This window comes from Triticum urartu, chromosome 3A (assembly GCF_056163025.1).
Source record: "Triticum urartu cultivar PI428250 chromosome 3A, HENAU_Tu73, whole genome shotgun sequence".
Lineage (NCBI taxonomy): Eukaryota > Viridiplantae > Streptophyta > Magnoliopsida > Poales > Poaceae > Triticum > Triticum urartu.
In genome coordinates this window covers 172,365,034-172,392,505 of record NC_141875.1, presented here as the reverse complement: position 1 = coordinate 172,392,505, position 27,472 = coordinate 172,365,034, and the positions used below count along the sequence as shown (strand labels likewise).

At 46.4% G+C, this 27,472-nt stretch overlaps 1 pseudogene; it reads right to left on the bottom strand.

Annotated features, from left to right (window-relative positions):
- Positions 1–516: 516 nt before the first annotated feature.
- Positions 517–25,352, bottom strand: LOC125546761 (WPP domain-associated protein-like; annotated as a pseudogene).
- Between the last annotated feature and the right edge of the window lie 2,120 nt (positions 25,353–27,472).

Genomic DNA, 27,472 nt, shown 5'->3' with positions numbered 1-27,472 from the left:
TGTTTGATCCGAGACGACATGATGGTTGTAGGTCCAATCTTCTGCGAGTAGTTTCTCCTCTGTGTGTTTAGTATCTTTTTTCTTTCTCTCTGTAACTGGGTTTCCAGTTAATGTACAGATTTCCACCCTGCTTTAATGAAATAGGAAGAGCTCCTGCCGTTGCCCGTGAAAAAGAAGATTTGTTTAGTTGCGTTCCTTGTCTGCAAATTTCTTCAGTATTGATCGACTTGTTATTAAAATTTATTAATAGCTGACGAAAGATAAATGGATGTGTTCAACAAAAAAGAAAGATAAATGACAGTTAGAGAATTCAGATCATATATGCCACCTTGTATATCAAGATAAAAGAAAACAGCGAGTCGTAGTCCTGAGACAACAGCAAATTCAGACCATTTCCTTGTCAAACTCTTACATAAACGGAATATTTGGTCAATCAAGTCTCACCTTTGCAGAGGTGACACAGCCCCATACATCAGAGTGTAGCTCAAAGACAAGCACAAAGAAGGACTAACCATGGTTTGGGTGGGTCAGTTACATGGTGCTCAAAGACTAGCAAAATCTACTGCCTACGGAGGGGAACAAGCTACTCTGCACTACCTAGCCCTTGGTTTCTACTACAAGGGCTATATCAACCACCTAGAGAAGTTATCGCAGACCACCTGAAGTGCGCCTTCATGCCAATAAAACCAAGGTTGCTGTTAGCGTCACACCAGCTGATGTGAATGTGCATAGGCATTTCGCTTTGTTGTGCTTATGTGTTTCCTGATCATGTTTAAGGTCTCCATAACCTGTGAAGCAAGACTACAATAAGTACCCGACAAAAACATCAAAATCATAGTAATTTGTAAGGGTGCAAGAAAATCATGTTGTCCCGATGGATACCAGCAATTCCTAGCACACTAGCCTAATATGGAGCAATAGATAATCAGACGAGAAAAATCCACTTTAAAACCCTCAACTTGCCACTCGGTTTCTACAGCAAGGCTGCCTTTAGGCCAATAAAACCATGGCTGCTGTTAACATCTCACCAGCTGATGTGTATGTGCATTGGCATTTCACTTTGCTGTGCTTATGTGTTTCTTGATCATGTTCAAGGTCTGCATAACCTGTGAAAGAGGCTACAATTAGTTTTTTTTAAAAGGAGGATGACCCCTGGCCTCTGCATCTAGGCGATGTATGCAGCCATCTTATTAATTATTCACAAAGACCTTACAAAGTAATACATCAGTAAGTCTGAAGCCACCATCTTGGCAACATCTATCGCTACTCCTATCCACTTGATGAAGGGGTGCCGAATTGTCCGAGCCGAATGCCAAACAGACCTCGCACCAAAGCCTAACATCTAAAGCCGAAGGCCCCAACCAAGGCGTTGTCGGGTCTGGGGCACACACCGGTCTGGCACACTCTCAAAGGCCGCCGCCGCCGTCTTCCACCAATCCATCTTCAGAGAAGGTACTGACGCATCGGCCTTGCAAGGCCTGGCGTCGACGCCACCATAGCACCAGACAGTGCCACCTCCCTACACGTGTCCATCATCACACATCCATCGCCGAGGCCCTGCAGTGCCACGCCGCCAAGACTCCACGTCGTCGATGCGTCACATGGAACGCCGCTCCACCACTGGTCCCTTAGGCCAATGCATACCTCCAAGAATGACGCCCCCACTAGAGGAACAACACCTTAGTACCGCCATCATTTGATTGACTGATCAAGGGTTTCCCCCAAAGGTAGTGGAAGGAGTCGGGAACTTCACCTTGATGATGCCTCCAAGAAGGAAACCACCTAGGGTGTCACCATCACCTGCTCCGGCCACCTGCCGTAGACAAGGTTTTCACCCGGATCTTGTCCCAAGAGCATCCATCTGACATCACGTGCATTGGCCAGACCACCTTCAAAGCCCCAGATCTGGCCTCCCAGATCCGACGACCACCCATAGCAGCATTGCCACCGTGGGAGCCCTGGCACACCAGCCACTGCCTGTGTGTGCCATCATTGGAGTTCGAGGGAGGGCTGCCACCCCACCTCGACAAACCACGAGAGCTGCCAGGAAGGATCCCACCCGTGCTCGTCACCGTCACTGATCTGATCTAATCCGGAGCCAAAGCCACCGGATCGCCAGTGGAGTTCCGCCTTGGCCAGGGAAATCACCACGCCATGCCGTTGCGGGTCGCCTGAGCTTCACCCGCCGCCACCTTCCAGGGCCGCCGCCCCAGGATCCCGATCTGGCCAGCCCAGACTTCCACGCTGCCGCACGGAGCATGCTATCGCGCCGCCATCGATCAGATCGCGGTCACGCCGTCACGCGTGAGGAGGTCCCGCCCCACCCCCTTCTACGCGATCCAGGGAGGAGAACCCCCGCAATCGCCGTCGGCCGCCGAGCTTAGCCCAGCGGCATCCTCAGGCGGCGGCGGAGGGAAGGGAGGGAGGTGGTGGTGACCCTGGCGGCTAGGGCTTGAGGAGCCGCCTGAGACGGGGGCGACGCGAGGGATTGGCCTATTCTCATTCGTGGCTCCTGACAGTTAAATAAAAACCAAAATTTGTATGGGTGCAAGAAAATGATGTTGTCCCAGTTGGAAGCCTGCTATGGAGCAGTAGGCAATCTTAGGCACCCTCAAACTTGCATGCAAAGAGAAAATTTATTAGTGAAGAAATATACCAGTAGATTGGAATTTCTGTTACCATCCATGTTATATGAATTCGTGCATTTAGCAAATAACTTTTGCCAACGTCAATCAGAGATGGACCATTTTATTGAGACTTACCCCAGTACAGTGTTACAAAACTGGAGAATAGTGGTCCAGCGCAATATAAATTTTTGCAAGAAGATCCGTTAAGGCCTCAACCTCATCACCAAGTAAATCCACCTGCAGAAAAATTCAGAAATCCTAGCTCATTACATCACTCGCCTCCCATGCTCCCACTTTACGGCATTATCAGGGCTATAACCTTGTTGCATTTTGCAGGCAAAGCAATATACAAGGAACATAAGCAATAATTAATTAATAGTCGTTAGGATCTGAAATTATATTTACCTTGAGCTCAGCCTTTTAAAGATTAGAGCCTCTTAACTCGGATATCTCCTTTTATCGCAATGTCTTCCTTTTTAGAACATTGCCTTCCGTGAGGTGTTTACATTGGTCTTTCAATAAACAGAACATGTGAAAGAAAATGATACCATCCTTATTCACAGAAATACAACATAGAATAGTCATAAGTAGTTAAGTACTATAAACTACTCCCTCTGTTTCTACATATAAGCCCTTTTAGAGATTTCAGTTCTGACTACATACAGATGTATATAGACATATTTTAGAGTGTAGATTCACTCATTTTGCTCCGTATGTTATCCGTATTGGAATTTCTAAAAGGGCTTATATTTAGGAACGGAGGGAGTATAAAGGTAATCATATGGCAAGATTCGTTAAGATAAAACTAATTATCATCAAGAAATCTAGTTTTACAAAAAATAAAAAGATACCCCCATTACTGAATGCAATGCAAATACAAGCACCTTGATTCACTGTGGTGAATTTTGTTTGCAATGTTAGTTTGTTGATCTGTATACTACTAGGAAAAGGCCTACTAATGGCGCACCGGTTTTGCCTACTAATGGCGCATCACCGGTGCGCCATTAGTAGCACGCCACTAGTAATTTTTACTAATGGCGCACCACTGGTACGCCATTAGTATCTGGTATACTAATGGCGCACCAGTTAGTGCGCCATTAGTATGTAAAAGCATGTGCCATTAGTGTGCCTCCCGGGGGGCCATACGTAAGCATGTCTTTGTCATACTAATGGCGCATTATCTGTTGATGCGCCATTAGTATCCTTTGGTATACTAATGACGCACCTGGTGGTGATGCGCCATTAGTATGAATATTTGGTTTTTTTTCCTTTTCTGATTTTTGCGCAGGTTATAAAATATATTATTAGACAGAATATAAAATATATTATTAGACAGAATATAGACAGCAACATCAAATTCATCGAATACAATAGAAGATTAGTCTCCGAATACAATTCATCATATTAGTCTCCGAATTCAAAAGGCCGAACAAAGATAAAACATTACAAGTCTCAAGACCGCGAGTATCGAGTTTGTCGGAAGTAATACTAATCCTAAAAAGTCCTACTAATCATCATCATACAACTTCTACTCGTTATTCATAACAAGTCATACGATCATCATCTTGATAGTCTTCGAACCAACCCTACTTAATTGTTCATCAGCACATGATCATCAGTATTAGGCAGGACCTAAATACCCTATTTAAGCTAAAATAGCATAAAACAATATAGACCCTGACTCTCCATTATGGAGAATGGAGAACATCCTGTCTCCAATTCTTGCGCTTCGCTTCCTTTTGCTTCCAAGAAGCTCCTTACGACTGTCCATACATTTTTTCCATTCTTTGATTTTCATGTCTCCACTTCTTTTAGAAATCTCGTATGGACGGTTGAGATTCGTAGGACGACCTGGCTGTATGTTCAAAACATTAACACTACCTTTCAGATACATCATATGAGGCACGCAATTCTCTGGGATTATCTGTTGAAAAACATAGTAATAACTTCATAGTTAGCAATGATGTACTAGTTTTAGAAGTATGCAAAAGATGCACGGATGCCGTAATAGTAAAAATCTTACCAGGGTATCTCCATGGTAGTTACCGTAGTTGAACACATGCACTAGTGGCACGTATTTACCATAATGTTGAGGAGTTTGTTTGTGGATAATGTAATTTTCAATGTCAGTACAAAATCCGACCAGATGATTTTTCTCCTTGTAAGTTGTTAATTCGGAGCCATCAGTGTAGTGGGTTTTGTCTACCATCTCCCGCACATTCTTTGAACAATAAAAATAAGCTGTCAATGGAAATAAGCTGTCAAATATTTTGAAATAAACAATATAAATTAGCTAATAACTATGTTTGAGAAACTCACATAGCGGTAGAACTGGAGGCGTATCAACAAGGACCCAAATGTCCATATTGTCTTGGTTGATGTCAGGATTACCAAGATCCATGGTGATAAGCATACCCTCATCAACACCATACATCTTGCAAAATGCTTCCCAATTTTTGCAACCAAAATGGGTTACGCTCTCAGAATTATATAGATTTACTTCAAAGTCCACATCGTGATGAGTCCTTAGGTGAATTTTCTTGGTTTCAGAAATTTCATGGTCTTCAAAATCCATCCTCTCCAAGACATAGCGTCTTGCATGTCATGGGATAAGCTATACTCGAATTGTAAAAGATGAAAATTACACGTTGAAATAGTTGAAGTCATGCTTAATTATGAAAATAACACTTGTCGTCGTTGTGTACCGTTTCAACTTCGAAGGTCTCCTCAAGCTTAATGCTGAAGCGCCGATCATCGTCCAGGTGAGGCATGTCGCACAGACCTCGATTGTCGTGGCACCAGTCGCACTCCGCCGGGAGACTTTCGTCGTCCGATGATGATGACGACATATCCTGGGACAGCTCCCAGAATTTCTTGCCGCCTGAACCACCGGCCTCATCGTTGTGGGCCATGTTTTGCTCTAAATAGGAAAAAAGTTTGGCCAAAAAGTTGGTTATTGTCAAGGAACAAGGTCATGGTCTCATCATTTAGGGTTTGTCGACACCGAGGCACCCTAAAAGCCTAAGATTTCATCATTTAGGGTTTGTCGACGCCGAGGCACCCTAAAAGCCTAAGCATACATCATTTAGGTTCTCATCGACCCCGAGGCATCTGGGGCAGCCAAGTTAAGTTTTCATCATTTAGGGTTTATCGATGCCGAGGCACCCTAGGTTGGGCCTAATCACTTGGCACTAATCACTTGGCTCTATTTCCACCTATGGTTTAATGCAGCAAGAATAAAGGGGCAGTTGATCCTACTTAATTAAGTACTAAGATACCCCGGCCCATGAATTAGTAGCAAGTACCTCATATGTCCGATTTTTAGCAAAGTCATGCTAAAATTCACGGAAAATTTCAGCATGACCTTTGCTGAAAATAGGACATATGGAGTACCCGAATTTGCCGGAACGGAAGTTAATCGACATTCCGGCAAACTCAAGGGCCTCTCGGGGTACCTGCAAAATCATCACGACACGACGGTCGGAGAAAAACCCCAGCAAACTAGCACCACAATGTGCCTCTACTTTCATATGGATGAAAAGGCCACAGACCATATGGTCCTCTGCTTTCATATGGACAAAAATCAGCTCAACTTATACATACATATCAAGTGTGGTACTACCGAACACATATCAAGGGTATAAAGTATGGACTGTGACTATTGTCAAGTGTGGTACTACCGAACACATACATATCAAGATTCAAGAGCACATATCTATTAGTCTTTGGACTAAGGGGCACTAGCACACTAGTAAGTGATAGGCAACCATCCTACATGGAAATGTGAAGAGTTACATGGATGAGTACCAGCTCTAAGTGAAGGCTCAATGGATTCAAGATCAACCGACTGAAGTTGCCCAAACCTGCAAGGAAAAGAGAGAATAATGATTTCGAACTGCTTCTAATGGCATACATAAGATAAGTTCAATCCCCCAAATTAAGCATGGTTTCTTACTGCCCACCTAAACAACCACCACCACAAGGAGCAGATGCAGATAACTCACTCAAAAAGACTAATAAACACCAGTTGCAGATGGAACACTTCCTTTTAACCTTACTAATGATATATATGTTCCCTTATTGCAACATTGCTAATAGAGGATGACATCAATTTGCTGAAATAGCTATAACAGAACACGCATAATCAATCAGCTAGAGAGCTTTTCGCCCTTTCGCTCTCGGGGATAATTCAATGATCTAGTAAAACCATGAGGAGACTTACTTCTAGGCTAGCAACAACTAAAGGCAGAAGGGTCGACAACTCCCAGGAAACTTGTCACTAAATGGCCAGTAAAATGATCTAGTTTTGAAAACTCTGCTGCTTTGACACTCCATCAGAAACAGAACATCTCAAACTCGATTCAGTTGACTAACTAAAACATCTGTACATGGAAACATGAACTAAAACACCTGAGTCAAACAAACCCACAGGCAAACCATCACAACTAAAACTAGAACAATACCAGCATCTAATAGCACATACATATCATTACCAGCATCGGTCTGAGGGTGAGACCAACCTAATGCATAGCAAGTTAATTCAAGAAACTGCAGTTGGACAAAACATGAAATTTAGAAGCATTCTACAGCGAGCACAAGGAAGCAGAATGAAATCTCAATCTACTTCAGATGCATTTGCAACTGAACAATGTCCAGAGGTTGAGCAACTTGCATGCTTATAGCCTCCTGAAGAGTTGTATCACACACTGCCATGTAAACAGTTTAAATTCTTCCATGAAGCAATTGCAGCAAACCATTCGTGGTAGTTTAAGCTGGAAAAGAAAAGCATTTGGAAGCAGCAACTTCCTGCCTACTCAACTGAACTCATCTTTCACCATGCATAGGTTGGGGAGGGAGGAAGGGTGGAGAAGGAGGAAGGAGGAAGAAGGAGAGGTACCTGGGCGGGCGCAGGGCAGGGGCCGACGCGGGCAGGCGATGTAGTCAGAGATCCGGGATGGTGAACTGCGCGCGAAGGCCAGGGGAGTCGAGTCAGTCTAGGGGAGGGAGCTTACGGGCGGAGGGGGACGGGCGGAGGAGGAGGGGGCTTATGGGCGGCGGCGAGACGGTTGCGGGTCGGCGGCGGTCGTCGTCCTGCACCCCGTGCGGTCGTCGGCGGCGGGATGGTTGGGGGCCGCGGCGGCTTGCTGTCCGGTGGGCGGCGGAGGAGCTGCAGTGGTGGGGGCGCGGGGGCGCGGGGGCGGCGACGCACGTAGGGGCGGCAGCGTCGTGGGTCGTCGGGGCAGCGACGCGTAGGGGCTGAGAGATGTGAGATGGGATCGGTCGGGGATTGGGGCCGAGATTTTAGTCGGGGGAGGTATAGCAATGGCGCACCACCTAGCGGTGCGCCATAAGTAAGTTTTTTTTTCTGATAGCAATGGCGCACCCACCTCTGGTGCGCCATTAGTAACTTTTTTTTCTGACAGCAATGGCGCACCCTCCTCTGGTGCGCCATTAGTAACATTTTTTCATTATTTCTTGTTGCATCTAATAATTTGTTTTTTATCAAATTTGTTATTTTCATGAGGACTAGAACAGAAGATATCATCAAATATCATCAATTTTTTTTTTGAAAATATCATCAAATTTGTTTTTTTATTTTTAATTGAAAATATCATCAAATTTCTTATTTCAAAATATCATCAAATTTGTTATTTAAAAATATCTTCAAAAAGTGGGGGAGGGTGCGGGTGTCGGCGGCGGCGGTGGAGCGGGCCGGGGGAAGGTGCGGGGTGTCGGCGGCGGCGGTGGAGCGGGGGAGGGTGCGGTGGGTCGTCGGCGGCGGTGGAGCGGGGGGGGGGGGGGTGCGGGGGGTGCTCGGCGGCGAGGGGGATCTGGCGAGGGGGATAGCTATCGAGAGGGAGGGGGATCGAGATCGAGTGTCCTCATGAATGTTCAATATTTTTTCATATTGAATACAATCGATCTTCTGTAGGCCCGAGAAATATTTTTTCATATTGAATACAAAAATATTCATGATATCAAAAAGTGCCCGAGAAATGAAGGCTACAATTTAAATACAATCGATCTTAGCTAGCTATCTGTTCACAATCTTCTTGCCCTTCTTTTTCGCAAATGGAGTTCTTCTGTGGAACGGACGTCCTTTAGGTAGGGTGGTCCTGCTTCTTCTTGTGGTGTATACTGCTACTTCATCGTCGTTGTCATGTTCGATCTTCGGGTCGCCGTACTTGTCGAAGTCTTGCTCATTGGCTACTCCATCCATTCCGATGATCTTCCTTTTGCCTCTCCTCACGACAACACGACTGGGCTTTGACGGATTTGTAATGAAGAAGCATTGGTCCACTTGTGAAGCCAGTACCCATGGCTCATTTTTCGCGGTGACGTTTGCGCCCGCGGTCTTGGATTTGGCTTCGGGTATAATCATGGTGGTGAAATACCGGTCTTCTTTTAGGACGCTCTTGGCCCATCTGACACGGAACATCGGGACCTTCTCTCCAGCGTAGCTCAGCTCCCAGATCTACTCGATCCTTCCGTAGTATCTGTCCTTGTCGTTACCGGTGTAGGATTCCATCGTTACCCCGGAGTTCTGATAACCATCGCTCTTCATGTCCTTGTCCTCGGTGTAGAATGTGTAGCCGTTGATATCGTACGCCTCATAGGTCATCAGGTTGTGCTCGGCGCCCTGTGACAAGGCGAATATGAGTTGTTCTTCCGCGGAAGAATCCTCATGTAAAGGGTACGACAGAAGCTTCTGCTTGAACCAACGCGTGAAACATGAGTTGTGCTCTTTGAGTATATCTTCGTCCGTCCTCTGTTGGCCTCGGTCATTGTACGTCTTCTCAATAAAGGTTTTGTGCTCTACCACCCAAGGATCGACCACGTCTATGTGTTGTAGCGTGACTAGGTTTGCTCTTTCAAAGTCGGCGAGTCGACCCTCGAAGTCGACATGCATTTCGCAGCGACCCTCACGGTGACCCCATCCAGCGAGCCTGCCGAGGTGCCTGTTGACGGGCAGACCAACGGGGTTCTCGATGCCTAGATAATTCGTGCAGTAGGAGATGCACTCTTCGGTCAGAAAGCCCCTGGCTATACTTCCCTCTGGACGTGACATGTTGCGAACGTATCCTTTAATGACACCATTCATCCTTTCGAACGGCATCACACTGTGCAGGAACGTCGGCCCGAGTTGGATGATATCCTCCACGATATGGACCAGCAGATGCACCATAACGTCGAAGAATGCGGGCGGGAAATACATCTCAAGCTCGCATAGTATCACCACGATCTCTTCCTGTAGCCTTTTGAGTTGCCTCACGCCAATCGACTTCCGAGAGATGACGTCGAAAAAGTTGCATAGGCCAAATAGCATTTCACAGACGTGCGCGTCCATAATCCCACGGATTGCAACTGGAAGTATCCGCGTCATCAGCACGTGACAGTCATGAGACTTCATTCCGCTGAACTTCTGCTTCGCTGGGTCTAGGTATCTGCTTATCTTCCCCGCGTAACCATAAGGAAGTTTTACTCCTAGGAGGCAGGTGAAAAACTACTCGGTCTTCTCCTGACTTAGAGTGAAGCACGCGGGAGGGTAGTCATTTCCGGTCTTCTTGGCCTTTTTGCCTTTGCGACGACTTTCTGTGTCCCGCTTCGCCTCATCATCATCATCATCATCATCATTAGCGTGAAGCTCCTGCCTGATGCCCATTGATTTCAAGTCTGCCCTTGCTTTCGGCCCATCTTTGGTCCTCTCTGGCATGTTGAGCAGGGTACCAAGCAGACTCTCGCACACGTTCTTCGTGATATGCATGACATCAAGGCTGTGAGGCACACGGTGGATCTTCCAGTACGGCAAGTCCCAGAAAACAGACCTCGTTTTCCATACCTTCAGCAGCGGCTCTGGCGCCTTTCGCTTCTTTCCCGGCTCTGGCGCCTTTTGCTTCTTTCCCGGCAGTGGGCAGTCTTTCCAATTTTTCAACAGCTCGTCTATTTCCTCGCCGCTCCTCGTACACGGGCGTTTTCGGGGTTCGGTTTCACCATCGAACAGATCCTTGCGTTTCCTCCACGGGTCATCGTCGCGAAGCCACCTTCGATGTCCCATGAACACGGTTTTCGAAGACCCGGGATCTCTATCTAGCTGGCGATACGTTGTGTCATCGATGCACCTTACGCATCTAGAAAATCCGTGGACTACCTGCCCCGCGAGATATCCGTAACTGAGATAGTCGTGCACCGTCGTGAGCAGTGCGGCTCTCATAGGGAAATATTCTTTCTCTGCGGTGTCCCACGTATTGGCTGGCGTTTTCCACAGCGTCTAGCTCCTCCTTCAGCAGCCCCAGATACAGATTGATGTCGTTCCTTGGTTGTTTCGGCCCTTCAATTAGCATACTCATGTGAATGTACTTCCTCTTCATGCACAACCAGGGGGGAAGGTTGTACATCCACACAAACACAGGCCAGGTGCTATGTGTGCTTCTCTGGCTGCCAAACGGATTGACTCCATCGGTGCTCGCGCCCAGCACGATATTCCTTGAATCCTTCCCAAATTCTGGGTATTCGAAGTTCAACGCTTGCCACTGGCTCGCATCCTTAGGGTGACTCAGCATCTTGTCTTTTTTATTTATGTCCGGATCATTTCCGTCATCTTCCCGCTTCTTCTCCTCCCTATCCGCATGCCAACGCAGGAGCTTTGCTACCTTAGGGTCCGCAAAATACCGCTGCAGACGAGGAGTGATCGGAAAGTACCACACCGATTTTCGAGGAGCTTTCTTCCTCTTCTTATATCGAGTGACGCCGCACACCGGACATATGGTAGACTCCGCATGCTCGTCCCGATAAATGATACAATTATTCATGCACACATGGTATTTCACGTGCGGTAAATCCAGAGGACACACGATTTTCTTCGCCTCCTCGAAACTGGCCGGGCACTTGTTCCCCTTGGGAAGACGTTCGTGCCAGAATGACATGTTCTCGTCGAAGCATGCGTCGGTCATTTTGTGTTTTACCTTCATCTCCAGAGCCATGAGCGTTACTTTCAGGCGGGTATCCTCGGGCCTGCATCCTTCATACAATGGAGTAACCGCGTCTATCTCCAGTTGATCCAGCTTGGCTTTCTCTTGGGTGGCAGCTCTTGCGTTATCCGTCTGCTTGAGAAGCACCTCTTGAATATGAGGGTCCTGCACCTAGCCTCCATCGTCGTCTGCTCCGGCATCTTCATCTTCATGATCATGCCCTTCGTCTTGATCTTCCTCATCATCATGTACGGCATCTTCTACATGATGACTGTGTACAGCATCACCGTCGTGATCATGTCCTGGAGATTCTTCGTCTTCTCGCCCGCCCTCGCCGCGGTGGTACTTGTCTTGTTGCCCTTCCTCATTTCTTGCCCGGCCCCGGCCATGGACGACTTCATAGTCATCTTCATCACCTTGCCACCGATAGCCATCCATGAAACCACGCAAGAGCAGGTGGTCCCGCACTTGCCCGGAATCCGGGTCCGCAATAAGGCTCTTCAGCTTGCATCTTCGACACGGACATCTTATCTCCGTCTCGTTCTTTTGAAGCATCTCGGCCTTCGCGGAGCTCAAAAACCTATTCACGATGCCTTCAGTCATCGTGCGGACCATGGTCGCCTGCGGGGTAGAGCAAAACGATATTTTAGAACCAAGAAAATTTTTGGCATGACCTTCCCTAAAAATAGGACCAAAAAGAATGCATAGTGCCAAAATTCTCGCCGAAACGGAAATGAATCAAAACATTCCGGCAAAATATTGGCAACTATCGCATTTCAAATACCGGTACCTTCAAACACAAACATATATGCAACACCACAAACACATGCAACACCACAAACATACATAGATCTAGCTAGGCCACAAAAAGTGCATGTGCACGTTGTTGGAGCGAGCTAGGGAGAAAAAAAGTAGATCTACATCATGAAGATAGCTTTCCCCTTACTTACCTATCAAAAAAAGGTAATTTCACCACTTAATTTTGATGAATCTATGGTGCAAATGAGGTGAGGAGGAGGAGGCAGCCGAAAGCTTGGAGAAGGAGGTGGAGGGAATGAAGTGGGGAAAGTGAGTGGGTAGGTGTGGGGCTGTCCAAAATATCTTGTTGGGGTCCCAGGTTACTAATGGCGCACCACAAGGGAATGCGCCATTAGTAACCAGGGTTACTAATGGCGCACCTGCAGGTGGTGCGCCATTAGAAGTTTTGCAAAAAAGTAAAAAATATAAATATATATACTAATGGCGCACCGTCTAATAGTGCGCCATTACTAGTTTAAACTAGTAATGGCGCACTGTGAGACGATGCGCCATTAGTAGTTTTGCAATAAAAAGAATAAGAAAAAAATTACAGTAATGACGCACTCACTGCCAGGTGCGCCATTACTAGTTAGAACTAGTAATGGCGCATTGTCTACCTGATGCGCCATTAGTATGTATGGAAAAATGGAAAAAAAATGTAATACTAGTGGCGCACCCTGTTTCTGGTGCGCCATTAGTATCTTCCACACTAATGGCGCATCACCAACAGGTGCGCCATTAGTATATAGTAGTGGCGCACTGCTTCCCTGGTGCGCCATTAGTATCAATTCTATCTATAGCCCTTTTCCTAGTAGTGCGTAACAAGATTCTAGAACTCTCTAATAGACCCAACAAGATTTGTCATGCATTCTTTGAACTCCTTTTCTTTATAAATGGTTGATGTGAATATTTTCTCCCTTTCTTCGACGACGTTATGTAAATACTGATTTTATTTCTCCAGCACCTTTAGAGAGTCTGTAGCATTTCTAAATCTGTCATGTAACTCACTGAAATTGATCTCATTTTGACGTACATGCTGCAGAGCTTGCTCCAGCCTGCCGACAATCATATCAAACTCCTTGTCAGATATACATGAGTCTTGCTTTTCCACTTTGTCTGCAAGTAAATCAAGTTGATAGAATAATAAATCTATATGACTCTTCATTGCTCCCAATTCGATCTGACAGGCCTGCTTTTCCTTCACTTACTGTACTGAAAGAGTCAACAGCTCGCTTCAGATTCTCAATCTCCTGCTTTTGTAGAGTCGATGCCGCTTCAGAGCAGCTCTTTTCCTCATTGTACTTTAACAATTAAGAATTGAGGTTTAACACTGCTTCCGCTACAGCTTCATTCTGAATGACTGAGCAAATCTCTTGCTTCATGTTATACCCCATCTCATTACCAAGCTATTTCGTTAACGAACTCTCTTAGTTCAATCATCTGTATCTCTTCTCTAATGATGGTTGCCATCCTGGCATCTTCGATATCAGATTCTAACATTCCAATTGTCTTTGCGTGATCTGCCTCTATGGATGCAATGTGTGATGTCTGGGTAGGAAAAGCACACGCTTCTACTTGACTATTAGTGGCAGCACCTTGTATTTGCTGGATTTCAGAATCTAAAGCATTGCTCTTGTCTTGTTGGCCAGCAAATGTTTCTGCCTTGATGCCATCCAATCTTGTCATTACTTCCCCGGCTTTATTTCTAATTTGCTCGAAATCTTTGTTGTTTCGTAAATTTCATGGGCTGGATCCTTCTTTTTTAGGAGCTTTCCCTTATGATTATCTCTTCTATGTTTTCTTGCACGACCGTGTCATGCTGCCTTTTCATACGGTTCATCTCTTTATTAAAACGGTCTATCAAAGCTTCCCTATCCAAGTGCTTCAAACATGACGCATCAGCGAAAGCCTCAGGAGAGGCTTCAGGACTTTCATCCTTTGCAGGACTCACATCTTCTGCACCATCAAAGTTATACTGGGACCCTGAAAACCCCCACTCAGAATTTTCTATCCCGACCCCGGACAAACTTAAGCTGTCATTTCCAAGCTGCAGCAACCTTTTTTCAGCAACTTTATCTCTTCATCTTTGTAAGCAAGCTGCTGAACTATTTCATCCAACAGATGGGTGCTGTAAATTGATGATGCAGTGGTTCTGCTTGATCCCCCGAAGGCTTCTGTGGCGCACAACAACTTTGATGTGCATTTTACCAGACAGTTTTAATCAAAACACTATCCGGCTTTATTCATTATAATCAAATTTTCCACTGTCAATATGACGACCCCACGCAAAAATACCCCAGCAATGTTGTGAACTTTGAAATTATTCTCCCGTCTTTCATGTAAAAGGAGACCGTACAACGCAGCCATGTGGGTTAAGATCTCCTACAAAAATGGCACCATAAGGACATGAGTTGTTCAGATTTATATCGACCAGTACTCTACCGACGGCCATTGGTTCATCGTGACACCGCTCGACATGCTACAACTTCCCTGCATTCCATTTCCTCGAAGCAATTCTATCCACGACAACGACCAAGACTCCACAAAGTGTGGCCTTAGACGACACTTTACTTTCCAAAAGGGAATCTTTGCCATTTCTGATGTGAATGAGGGAGGTTGTCTGCTCAAGTCATCGCTCAAGAAAGCATCAGTCACATGAAAAAGAGTTTGGACTATGACGAAGACGAGCAAGCCTTTGTCAGGAGTGATCGAGGAAGATTGAATGATGGTAGTAGAATGCGCCCTAAAGAATCTCAACTATCTTTCTTTCTTACTGCAAGTTGATTTACCACAATTCCAAGAGAAATATGGTTTGAAGCAACATGGAGGCCAGTTCATCATTGACAAGTTCAACATGGAGGCAAGTTCTTTTCTAGTTTTGTCCACCATAAACTGTTACTTGTTGGGAGCTAGCTTGAACAGACATGTTTTGATCAAAGTGACAGGCTTCTTGCGTGGCTCAATCTGATGATTGCGTGCTCTGTGCATGTGTATTGGCACCCGGTAATCCATCACTAATTTTTAGGTGATGTTCTGTTAACTTATCTTGGGTTCATTTAAGCTGCAAATCAAGATAAGAAATGCGAGCTCCTTTCATTAGATTTGACAACTGAAATGATTTTTCCAAGAATACCTGGCATCCGCAAGGCCGGTGGTGCCAGGGATGATAGTTCTAATCGAAGATTTTGCAACCTGAAGAGCTCTGAAATTTTCATCTCAAACCTGCCAAAATGCTCATCTCACAAGCTGATTTCAGGAGAGCAAAATATAAAGGCTTCCTCATAACAAAAGACCAAAAACAGGAATAAGCTGGTTAATGTCATATGTCATACAGTGCCGTAAGAGTCATCCACAATCTAGTAGTAACCATAGATTGCACACCCAACATGAATTAACTTAAGTGCCTATCCTCCCGAGTCAACATAGCAAACTACATAGATGATGCCCTCTGGTATCCGAGTTACTCCCATACAACTGCAATGGGTCTCTATGCCGTCTTCCCTGGTGAATGTTAATGGCCTAATGACCATGCTCACAAACAGTTCTTGAGGCACTGAGAGATGTCCTCGGGCACTCGAACAGGCAGCATATGTCCAGCAGGGCGTCATCCATGGTCTTCTTTGTCCCCTTGAAGAGGTCATCATCTCTGCAAATTATTAGTGCACTGCAGCATAGGAATTCGTGTCTGTAAACATCTACGGTAACCAGTGCACAATTTGACTTACAGGACTTAGTTTGTTGCATCATCTATCAGCATGAATAGAAGAGTTTCTTGACATGTTTGTGTGGTCTGACTTCAGTGGGTACCTAAAGTTTTAGTTATCAGTATTTTCGCTGGCTGAATTCAATAGATAGGTACCACTGTCACGACTAGGATTTCATACTTTTTGCAATGTGATCACACTTTTCTACTGAAGATTCTTTTCTAGCCATTCGTAATTATTTTTTCTCTGCTGAGCAGAGGCACAATTTAACTTACAGGACTTTGTTCTCTGCAGCATCTATCAGCAGGATGGAAGTGTAGTATGGCAGAGTTTCTTCAGATGCTTGATCTTTTGCTTAGTCTGATTACACCTAAAGTTTCAGCTATGTACCCTGTGTTACTGTAACAACTAGGATTTTATGCTTTTTGTGATGTGATCACACTTTTGTACTCCCTCTGTCCCAAAATATAAGAACGTTTTTAACACTACACTAATGACGAAAACGTTCTTATATTATGGGATGGAGGGAGTAGTTTCTTAAATGGTAGAATGTACCTTTCTTTTTTCCATGTCAGTTCAAACAGATAAAATACTTTCTATAGTGCGAGACACCATTGAGTTCTTTGACTTTTAAAAATAAATAAATTTATGTATGTATTCCTCTTCGTTGTTAGCCAGACAGAATTAACTTAACTAACATTTGAGGTTTGGTTCTATCAACCAATTTGACTAAAAATAAAAAACCCACTTCTACTCTTGCAACCCATTCCCTTCCAACGTGACCTAATAATTTAATTTCATGCATGGATGCGGAATACATCTTTTAGTTACGGAAATGTTAACGCCCACACGTGAGGGCGTTTGCATCTCGCCACACGCGTGGATCCGCGTCCGTTCGTGAGCGCACGAATCTTGGCATGTTTCTAGTGCCACGTAGCACTGGCCTGGTGTGTGGACGTTCAGCCGGTCGCCCACACGGCCGTTTCACCACATAGGAGGGGCTGGTGTGTGGGCGTTCAGCAGTTCGCCCACACGCCACTTTGCACGCACACACAAGGGCTAGTGTGTGGGCATTTGGCATCTTGCCTACACGCCCTTCTCCTCTCCCACACCCAAGCTGCTAGTTGCCATGTGTTTTTGCACTGCACATGGCAACTGCCCCTAGTGTGCTTTTATAAGCAGGTGGCAACTCTCTTTTTTTACCCGAATTTGTCATGTGTTTTGCAGGGTACATGACAACTGCCTAGTGTGCACGTAAGCAGATGGCAACTCTCTTTTACCGAGTTGCCATATGTTTTTGCATGGTACATGGCAACTGCCCTAACGTGCATGTACATGGCAACTGCCCTAACGTGCACGTAAGCAGATGGCAACTCTTCCTTTTTACATGGCAACTGCCCTAGCATGCTTGTGAGCACATGGCAACTCTCTCAACTGCCTAGTGTTAGCATGTGGCAACTCCTAAAGTTATGAAATCATGGCAACTACATTAGATCAGACCATACATGGCAACTGCAGTTGAGCAACCATGGCAACTGCGGTTGTCCGACATGGCAACCGTAGTTCAGCGACATGGCAACTGCAATTAAATGAACATGGACGAGGGTCTGGACCATGGCAACTGCGGGCGCGCGGTGACCGTCACGTGTGGCGTGCGGGACCAGGAGGTACGAGGCCTGACATACGGGCGTGTGGGCGTTATCAACTTCGCCCACACGCACGCGTGTGAGATGGATCGGGAGGGAAAAAAAGAGGCATGTGGGCGCTAATTGTTTTGCCCACACGTAGGTGTGTGGGTTGTTCCTTTTATACACCACACAAAATGTGTGGGCGGACTCCCTAACGCCCACACGTGTGGCACTTATCGGCGTCCTTTAGTTATCTCAGGTTGCTATTTCACCCTGTATTATTTTCTTTTATTCATTCATATTTTTTCGGCGCACTCTTTTTATGATTCATTTTCATAAGAGAGAAAAAAGAAAAGAAAAAAAGAAAGTGGTTTCAGATAAACTGGTCCTTCTGAGGCACACACATGAAATAGATATTTGGCCTGGTCCACAAACAGAAATATAAAAGGACTAGCATGAATAAAAAGAATCTGCAAAACAAAAAACAAAGCCAAGAAATAAGCAGATTAATCTATGTTGAGATAAATATAGAAGACTTGCATGAACCGAAAAAGGAAACAGACTAGCGCTACCAACACATCGCTAAACCCACTAACTCCATTTTTTCTTGTTAAAACAACAAACAGCATACAAAGACGGAAACAAAAATCAGGACGTGCGCGGCGTGTCACCACGCTTCCGCCTACTAGTGAATGTTAGTGGCCCAATGACCATGCTGACACAGTTCTTCAAGCACACTGAGAGATGTCCTCGTGCACTCGACCATGCATCATCTTCCCTACTCCCTAGTGTAGTGAATGTTAGTGGCCCAATGACCATGCCGACAGACAGTTCTTCAAGCACATTGAGATATCCTCGTGCACTCGAGCAGGCAACATATGTCCAGCAGGGCGTCCTCCATGGTCTTCTTCGGCCCCTTCAAGAGGTCATCATCTCTGCTCTAGTCCTCCTGGTTCTCTATTTTTCGGGATTTTTGCATCGTGCGGTTTTGCGTTCAATTCGATTCGGCTCTAGTGGGCCGGCCCAATCGTTGACCCCCTGTGCGGCGCCTGCTCCATTCGAAATCCCGGAAAATAGAGTCGGGAGGACTTTTTTTTGGTGAATACGCATTGTTGTGTACCGTTTCATTGATAGGGGAAGAAAGTACATGGTGCAACTCTAGGGGTCGTGCGCCGAAGGCGACCCGAAGAGTGCAGCATGAGCGCCGGGGGGGGGGGGGGGGGGGGGTTCGCCTTATACTGCGAACACTTAAGAATAGAAAGCAGTGGCAGATTTGAGTCATTTATTGAGTTTTTAATATTTCTTGGAAATAATGAACAATTTTCAGATTCTCACTCTTTTTCTAAACGCAAACAATTTTTTAAAAACATGAACAAATTTTGCAATTCCAAAGATATTTCGAAAAACAGGAAGAAAGGGTGAACAATTTTTGGCATCCTGAATAGTTTTCTAAAATTTGAACAATTTTGAAAATTTCTAACATTTTTCTAAAAACATGAACAAATTTTGAAATACTAACATTTTATGAAAAAAGCGAACAAAATTTCGTAAATATGAAAAATAATTGAAAACATGAACAATTTATGAATCCTGAACATTTTTTGATTAAGTCAATTTTTTTCAAGTTTTTGAATTGTTTTGAAATATGTGAATTTTTTTAAAAATTATGAACACATTATGGAAAACACAAACATTTATTGAATTTGAGAACAAATTTTATAATCACGAATAGTTTTTTAATTTGAAAAAATAGTACCCCTCATCTTATATAGGGACCGGGGTAACTAGGGTTACATGTAGGCCAGTTACATCTAGGGATAAACTCTGATTATGTGCCAAGTCTTCGAAGGATTCAATCTTGAGCACGCCTAGGGGTATTGGCAGTCTTGGCCCATTCGTTGATGATCCAGGTGTCCTCGGCCAGCCCACTATACGGGGCCAACGGTTATCACCCTAGTCCAGGACACCATCACCAGCCCCTCCAACACCTCATCACCACCGGAGGAGCGGCCGGTGAAGCCCACCGGCTCCCAGGATGGCGGCGGCGGCCTCCCTGCCAGCGGGCCCGTCCGCTGGCAACTGTGCCCTCTATCGGCCGCTTCGCCCTGCGACAGTGCAACTCCACCTGTGGCCTGCTCCCTACCCCTCCCGGCCTCCCTACCACCAGCCGCTACAAGCTCATACAATCGACGAGGTTTGTCCTTCCCCCCTCTCCATGTCAGATCTCTCTTCCCGACGAGGTTCGTCCTATCACCAGCTTTTCCTCCCTGTCGGCACTGAACTCGGGGTTGGGGTGGTGTGCGTGTTGGGGGACGTAGTATTTCAAATTCCTACGATCACGCATGATCTATCTAGGAGAAGCATAGCAACGAGAGGGAAGAATGTGTCCATGTACCCTCGTAGACCGAAAGCGGAACCGTTTAGTAACGCGGTTGATGTAGTCGAACGTCTTCGCGATCCAACCGATCCAAGTACCGAACATACGGCACCTCCGCGTTTAGCACATGTTCAGCTCGATTACGTCCCTTGATCTCTTGATCCAGTTGAGGACGAGGGAGAGTTCCGTCAGCACGACGGCGTGGCGACGGTGATGATGAAATTGCCGGCGTAGGGCTTCGCCTAAGCACTACGACGATATGACCGAGGTGTGTAACTGTGGACGGGGGCACCGCACACGGCTAAGAGAAGACTTGGTGTGCCTTTGGGGTGCCCCCCTCCCACGTATATAAAGGGGAGAGAAGAGGTGGCCGGCCCAAGGGGGCGCGCCATGGGGGGAGTCGTACTTGGACTCCCGATCCAAGTAGGATTCGCCCCCCCTTTCCTATTCCCACTAGGAGAAGGAGGGAAGGAGGAGGAGAAGAGAAGGAAAGGCCCCCCAACCCTAGTCCAATTCGGATTGGGCTTGGGGGGGTGCCACCACCTGGCCGCCGCCTCCTCTCTCCACTAGGGCCCATGAAGGCCCATTAACTCCGGGAGGGGGGTCCGGTAACCCCCGGTACTCGGGAAAATGCCTGAACCTTTCCGAAACCATTCCGGTGTCCAAACATAACCTTCAAATATATCAATCTTTATGTCTCGACCATTTTGAGACTTCTCGTCATGTCCGTGATCTCACCCGGGACTCTGAACAAACTTCGGTTCATCAAAACACATAACTCATAATACAAATCGTCATCGAACGTTAAGCGTGTAGACCCTGCGGGTTCGAGAACTCTGTAGACATGACCGAGAGGGCCCAGAGATACCTCTCCGATACACAGAGTGACAAATCCTAATATCAATCTATGCCAACTCAACAAACACCATCAGAGACACCTGTAGTGCATCTTTATAATCACCCAGTTACGTTGTGACGTTTGATAGCACAAAAGGTGTTCCTCCGGTATTCGGGAGTTGCATAATCTCATAGTCAGAGGAACATGTATAAGTCATGAAGAAAGCAATAGCAATAAAACTAAATGATCATTATGCTAAGCTAACGGATGGGTCTTGTCCATCCGTTCATCAAATGACAACACATGTCTATGGCTAGGAAACATAACCATCTTTGATTAACGAGCTAGTCAAGTAGAGGCATACTAGGGACACTCTGTTTGTCCATGTATTCACACATGTACTAAGTTTCCGGTTAATACAATTCTAGCATGAATAATAAACATTTATCATGATATAAGGAAATATAAATAACAACTTTATTATTGCCTCTAGGGCATATTTCCTTCAGTCTCCCATGTGCACTAGAGTAAATAATCTAGATTACATAGTAATGATTCTAACACCCATGGAGTCTTGGTGCTGATCATGTTTTGCTCATGAGAGAGGCTTAGTCAACGGGTCTGCAACATTCAGATCCATACATATCTTGCAAATCTCTATGTCTCCCCCCTTGACTTGATCGCGGATGGAATTGAAGCGTCTCTTGATGTGTTTGGTTCTTTTGTGAAATCTGGATTCCTTCACCAAGGCAATTGCTTCAAAAGATTTTCATTGGACCCGATGCACCAGGTATTACACCTAGATCGGATATGAACTCCTTCATCCAGACTCCTTTATTTGATGCTTCTGAAGCAGCTATGTACTCCGCTTCACACGTAGATCCCGCCACGACGCTCTGCTTAGAACTGCACCAACTGACAGCTCCACCATTCAATATAAATACGTATCCGGTTTGTGACTTAGAGTCATCCGGATCAGTGTCAAAGCTTGCATCGACGTAACCATAATCGTGAAACATATCCTTAGTCCTTTTCAGGTATTTCAGGATGTTCTTGACCACTGTCCAGTGATCCACTCACTACTGCAAGATGCTGCTAACGTGACACTACGATCAGAGGCCCTTCGACGAAACTATGTGTGATGCAATAATCACAAACGGTGGTGTAAAAGAACCGTCAAAAAAGGTGCAAAATGTTTGCGATGGCGGAGCCATCAAACACAGTTCAGATTTTTGTTGCGTGTGCGATGCAGGGCATACGGTTCAATCCAATGAACTGTATGCGATGAGGCGGAACAAAAGAAACGGGCAGCCTGATGAAGGCGTGTGCGATATACAGCATACGGTTCACTCAAATGAACTATTTGTGATTAGGCAACGCAAAAGAAATGGTCAGCCAGATCAAGGTGTGTGTGATTGAGGGCATACTCTTTAGAAGGATTAACTGTTTGCGATTAGGCAACAGAACAGAAACGGGTCAGCCAGATCAAAGTGTCTGCGATTGATGACATACACTTCACATGGATGAACTGTTTGCGATTAGCCACAGCAAACTAAAACAGTTAGATAGATCAACGTGTGTGCGCTAGACGGGCACACACATTCTAATTAAAAAAAGCGTGCGCGATGGTAATAACGAGCGCGCACGGTTGTTGGAACAAGACGTGTGCTGACATTGCCTATTGCGGTGCACCCTATGATGCAAACGCCACGTACGCGGCCGAGAAGGAATAGGTGCCCACGTTACGCCTTCTGGAAATAGTGCCGCATTTATAACCGTCAGTAAATTTTGAGCATGCGTCCCGTCACATTCCAAATTGCAAACTTGTTCACACCGATCAAAACCTAAACGGTTTCCCACTTAGGAGTGTATTACTACTCGGTTATAAATACTAGTACTCCAAGATGATTGCACATTCCTCCTCAACTCCTCATCCACAAAAACAAAGTCATTCATTATAGTTCCCTTTGCGTCTGCCATGGCCAGCGTGAGTTCTGGGTCGAGATATTGCCACCAGGGAGATGCGAGCATGGAAGCAGAATCATGAGAGATGTCCCGCCTCGCCGCGAACCCAGTCGGCATGTCCCTCCATGCCGCCGAAGCAGCACGTAGGTCCCGCCGCGCCGTCAATGCGGTAGACTGGTCCGGCCGCGCCGCGGAAGCAGAAGAGATGTCCCTCTGCGCCGTGAATGCAACAGAGATGTCCTCCTGCGCCACGGCAGCCTGGGAAAATGTCTCACGGGCAGGCGAGGACTCTTACAGGCGCATGCATGCGATCGTCCATAGCTAGATGGATCAGATCTCCGGCTGGGCGAGGTTGCAGGACGACATGAAAGCCTCTTTTGCCGGCGTCATTCGGCAACTAAATGAGAGCAATGCGAAGCTCTGGGCCGAGCGCGACCTGCTGAGGGCGAAGATCGCCGAAAGTGCAGAATAGCAGGAGGAAACCGCTGCCTTGTTGAAGAGGACCGGTGTCATCGTCGAGAAACTTATGGACGAGAATGCCATGTTGCGCATCGATCGCAGAAGGTTGGTGGAGGAATCCGTGGATGCTCTCAAGCAGCATCTTGGGGACAAGAAAGAGCTCATCGCCGCTCGCCGCGGAGACTAGTTCCCGCGGCCTGCAGCAACGTAGAGATCAGCGAGCCAGATTGTTGTCTTCCTTCTTCTTTTGCCCTTGTGTATTTCGGGCGTTGCCACATGTGGCTTTTTTAATTATGTTCCTAAATATGTAAGACAATTATTATCCACTGTCATCGTCCTTATATTCATCATGCTTGCTATAAGTCGCAGTCGATGCTATATAGGTCCATCAGATCTTACATCAACATCCGTGTAAAACTTTCTTTTCAGATTTTCATTTTTCTCTCTTAAATCTCAGTTCAGTGAGACATATAGCCACGCCGTAGAACAGGGGCTCGAGCGCCATTAATGGAGACGTTGGGCGGTTGGGAGGGAGGTGCGCGGCGGGTAGCGGTCAAAGGGCTCTCCTTCCGATGGGCATGCGCAGGGGTCTGATCACATGCCTCCCGTACTCAAATAGCTACCCTGCACTGCACCTCCTAGCCAATAAAAAGGGGATGCTTGGCGGCACGTAATTGGTAAGTAGAACGCCCACGGTTTCAATAATACATGTGTTTCCGATTTGTAACGTGACAACACTTGTTCCAAAATGACTTTGTTGATTGTTAATGTGTGCGCCTTCGCAAATCGGATAGAAAAATTACCACAACATGTTGGTGCCATGTCATGACACCATGCCAAGTTTCATGATTTTCAGGCGTGTTTTCGATTGTCACATCCCTAGCTTTACCTTGCACTAGGCTAGCACTTGTTTGTTGCATCATGTTTAAATTTTATGTAAAGCTGAATGGGGATTGATCAAACCCTAGCACCAGTAAGAACTCAAATAGGTTCAAATAAAATCTTTTTTAGAGAACCCAAAATGCCTTTGAAAATGTTCATTATTTCTGATAAAGGTGAAAACCTCTACCAAAAATGATGAGCGTATTTCTTGGCCATTTATGGACTTTTGAGTTATATCATATTGTATTTGAATTGGAGCATTTAGTGCCTATAAATATTTTAAATGATTCAATACTTCTGAAAACAATTGGGAGCTGTTGGAAATAATTCAAATAGTGTCACAATTATTTTTAGGATTTTACAAAAATGCTTTAGTATTTTTACTAAAGCCAAAGCAGCAGCAAAAAATAGAAAACAGAAAACAAAATAGAAAAACCAGACAGAGAGAGAACTCACCTGGCCTCCTAGCAGCCCACTAGCGGCCCAGTAGACAGCCGACCTCCTAGGCCCAGCCCCTCGCGCGTCGTCTTCCTCGCGCCTACTGGCGTTGCGCGTGGCGCGCGCACAGCCGAGCCACGGCCACCTCCTTCTAGCCACACATCTGCTCCCCCTCGCCCTGGACGTCGGCACGCGACCCCCTCTCACTTTCCTCTCTCTCCCTGGACCTCTTCCCCTCCCCTGGCTCTCTCTCCCGCGCAGCCCGAGAGGAGACCGTCGCCATCGTCCACCATTCGTGTGGCCACCGGCCTCCACACGCCTCTCCGATGAGCCAAGAAGCTCCGACGCCGACCTCTACGCCATCTCCGTCGATCCAGTGAGCGGACGCGCCCTGCAGCAGCTGCCCCGACCTTTCTTCCCCGCCCACGGCCATCGGCCGCCGCCGTCCGATTCGCTGTCTCCGCCGCCTCCCGAGGCCACTGAGCTGCTCTACGACCTCCCCGCTTTCCCTAACCGCACCAGCTGCCACACCCACCGGCCGTGTCGCCGCCGTGGCCACACCCACCGCAGCACACTTCTGAGCGCGGAACCGTGCTCCGTACCTCACCAGGAGCACGTAGCACACACCAGCACCTCCCCTACTGTACCGCAACGACGAACCTGTCATTGACCGAACTCCGACCGCCACCACGAGCTCTGCTCCGGCGAGCTCCGACCACCCCGCGACCTCCCACCTGCTTTGTTGGATGCGAGCAAGTGAGGGCTTCCTCCCAGTGCCCTTCTCTCGCCCAGCCGCCTCCTATAGCGCCGCCCTGTGTGGACTCCGCCGCGCTGGAAGGTCGCCGGCGGCTTAACTCCGGCCGTGCCGATGTGGCAACGCCATTAGCGGCTAATGGCGCCACTTTTTGAACCCACATCCACTGACACTAGGCCCCACACGCTAAATTAACCCCTGGCTAATTTAGTTTAACAAAACTAACTCTCTGTTAGTACATAGCCTATGACATGTGGGTCCCAGTGTCAGGTTCGACCTGGGCTGACGCTGTTGACCTGATGACGTCACATGATGTCAGGCTAACACAGTAAATCATTTTCTGGGTTAAATTTAATCCAGGAAATTCTAGGAAATGTTTAAACTTCTAAAATCCATAGAAATTCAACCGCAACTCCAAATGAAATAATTTATATATGAAAAATGATCAGAAAAATCCAATCTATCCATATGTACCTTCTCCATGCATGTTAGAAAAACTTTTGGCTACTGTTTAGGACAACTGAACTAAATGGCATTTAATAAATCACATGTGGAGTTTGAATTTGAACCACGAGTTCAAACTAACTTCATTTAAACTGCTGATAGCTGCATAGCTCAAACCACAACATTTTGCCATGTCATGATCATGCATCATATTGTTGCATTGCATTGATTGTGTTCTTTCTCTGTTGCCGGTGGTTGTTCCCCCCTGAGTAGACGTATGTTCCGAGATGAGTTCGATGACACCGATGAAGAGCTATACTATCTTCAGAAGTGCCAGGCAAGCAAAAACCCCTTGTTCATTCCGATACAAACCCACTCTCTCGCTTCTGCTCTCTTTTACTACATTAGGACAACAATGATTCAAGTGTTACATGCTGCGGTAGTTGAACCCCTTTCCTCTGCATGACCTGTCATTGCCACAGTAAATAGATGAAACCCACTAGAATGAGTAGGAGTTATTTGAGCCATGATGTGCCTACTCATTCATGCTTGTTTGCCACGCCTGCTACTGCTTAGAGTTGAGTCAGATCTGATTCATCGGGGATGAATCGGAGGTGTGTGAACTTGTCCTACTGTTGTGAGCTAAGTGTGTGAACACGATTTGGTAAAGGTATCGGTGAGAGGCCATGTAGGAGTACACGGTGGGTTGTCTCATTGAAGCCGTCCTCAGGAACTGAGTTCTGTGTTTGTGATCCATGAACAACTACTACCACGCATTGGAATGCTTAAGTGCCCCTCTCGACTTATTAATCAACCTGATCTCTGTCCAGGAGTTGCAACTTGTTTCTGGTGTTTGTAGGTTGTGTTAGTAGTCTACCAAGTGGTACCCGGTGCAGGTGGGCTTGGGAGAGACTAGGCACCGTGGCACGGTGTTGTAACGCCCCGAGACCGATGCGCCAGGTGTCTTCCAGTTATTCATTATTTGTTGCCGTGTCTTTCGCTTGAGTGTTGTATCTTGCCATGTCATCATGTGCATTGCATCATCATGTTTTCAAAACTTGCATCCGTCCGGACCTGACCCAGTTCCGTCCGTTGTTCGTTCTGAGCCCAGACACACTTGCACGCGCCCGCGGCATGTCCGAAATATTATTTTATAAGTGGCCGGAAAATGTTCTCGGAATGGGATGAAAGTTGGCATGCGGTGTTGTTTTGTTGTTAGTAGGTCGCCTGCCAAGTTTCATCGCATTCGGAGTTCGTCTGATAGCCCAACCGTTAAACTATAGTGGCATTATAGCCGGTCTAACGTCAGACGTTTTCGGTCTCCGGAAACAGTCGCCGAGGCTCTCTCTCTTCTCTTCTCTCAGCTCGAGACCGTCTTTACATTCCACTACTCACCGCCAGGCCCTACCTAACCTCTCTCGTCAGCCCGCAACCCTCCTCGCGCGCGCGCCCGAAAGCTATTCTAGACCCGACCCGGGCAGTCGTCACCGTTGGATCCGGATCATCCCCAAACGTCTACAAAACATCACTGTTTTCTTTTTTGGACTACCTAGTGTATTTCTCTCGACCGCTCGATTTTAATTGGAGGG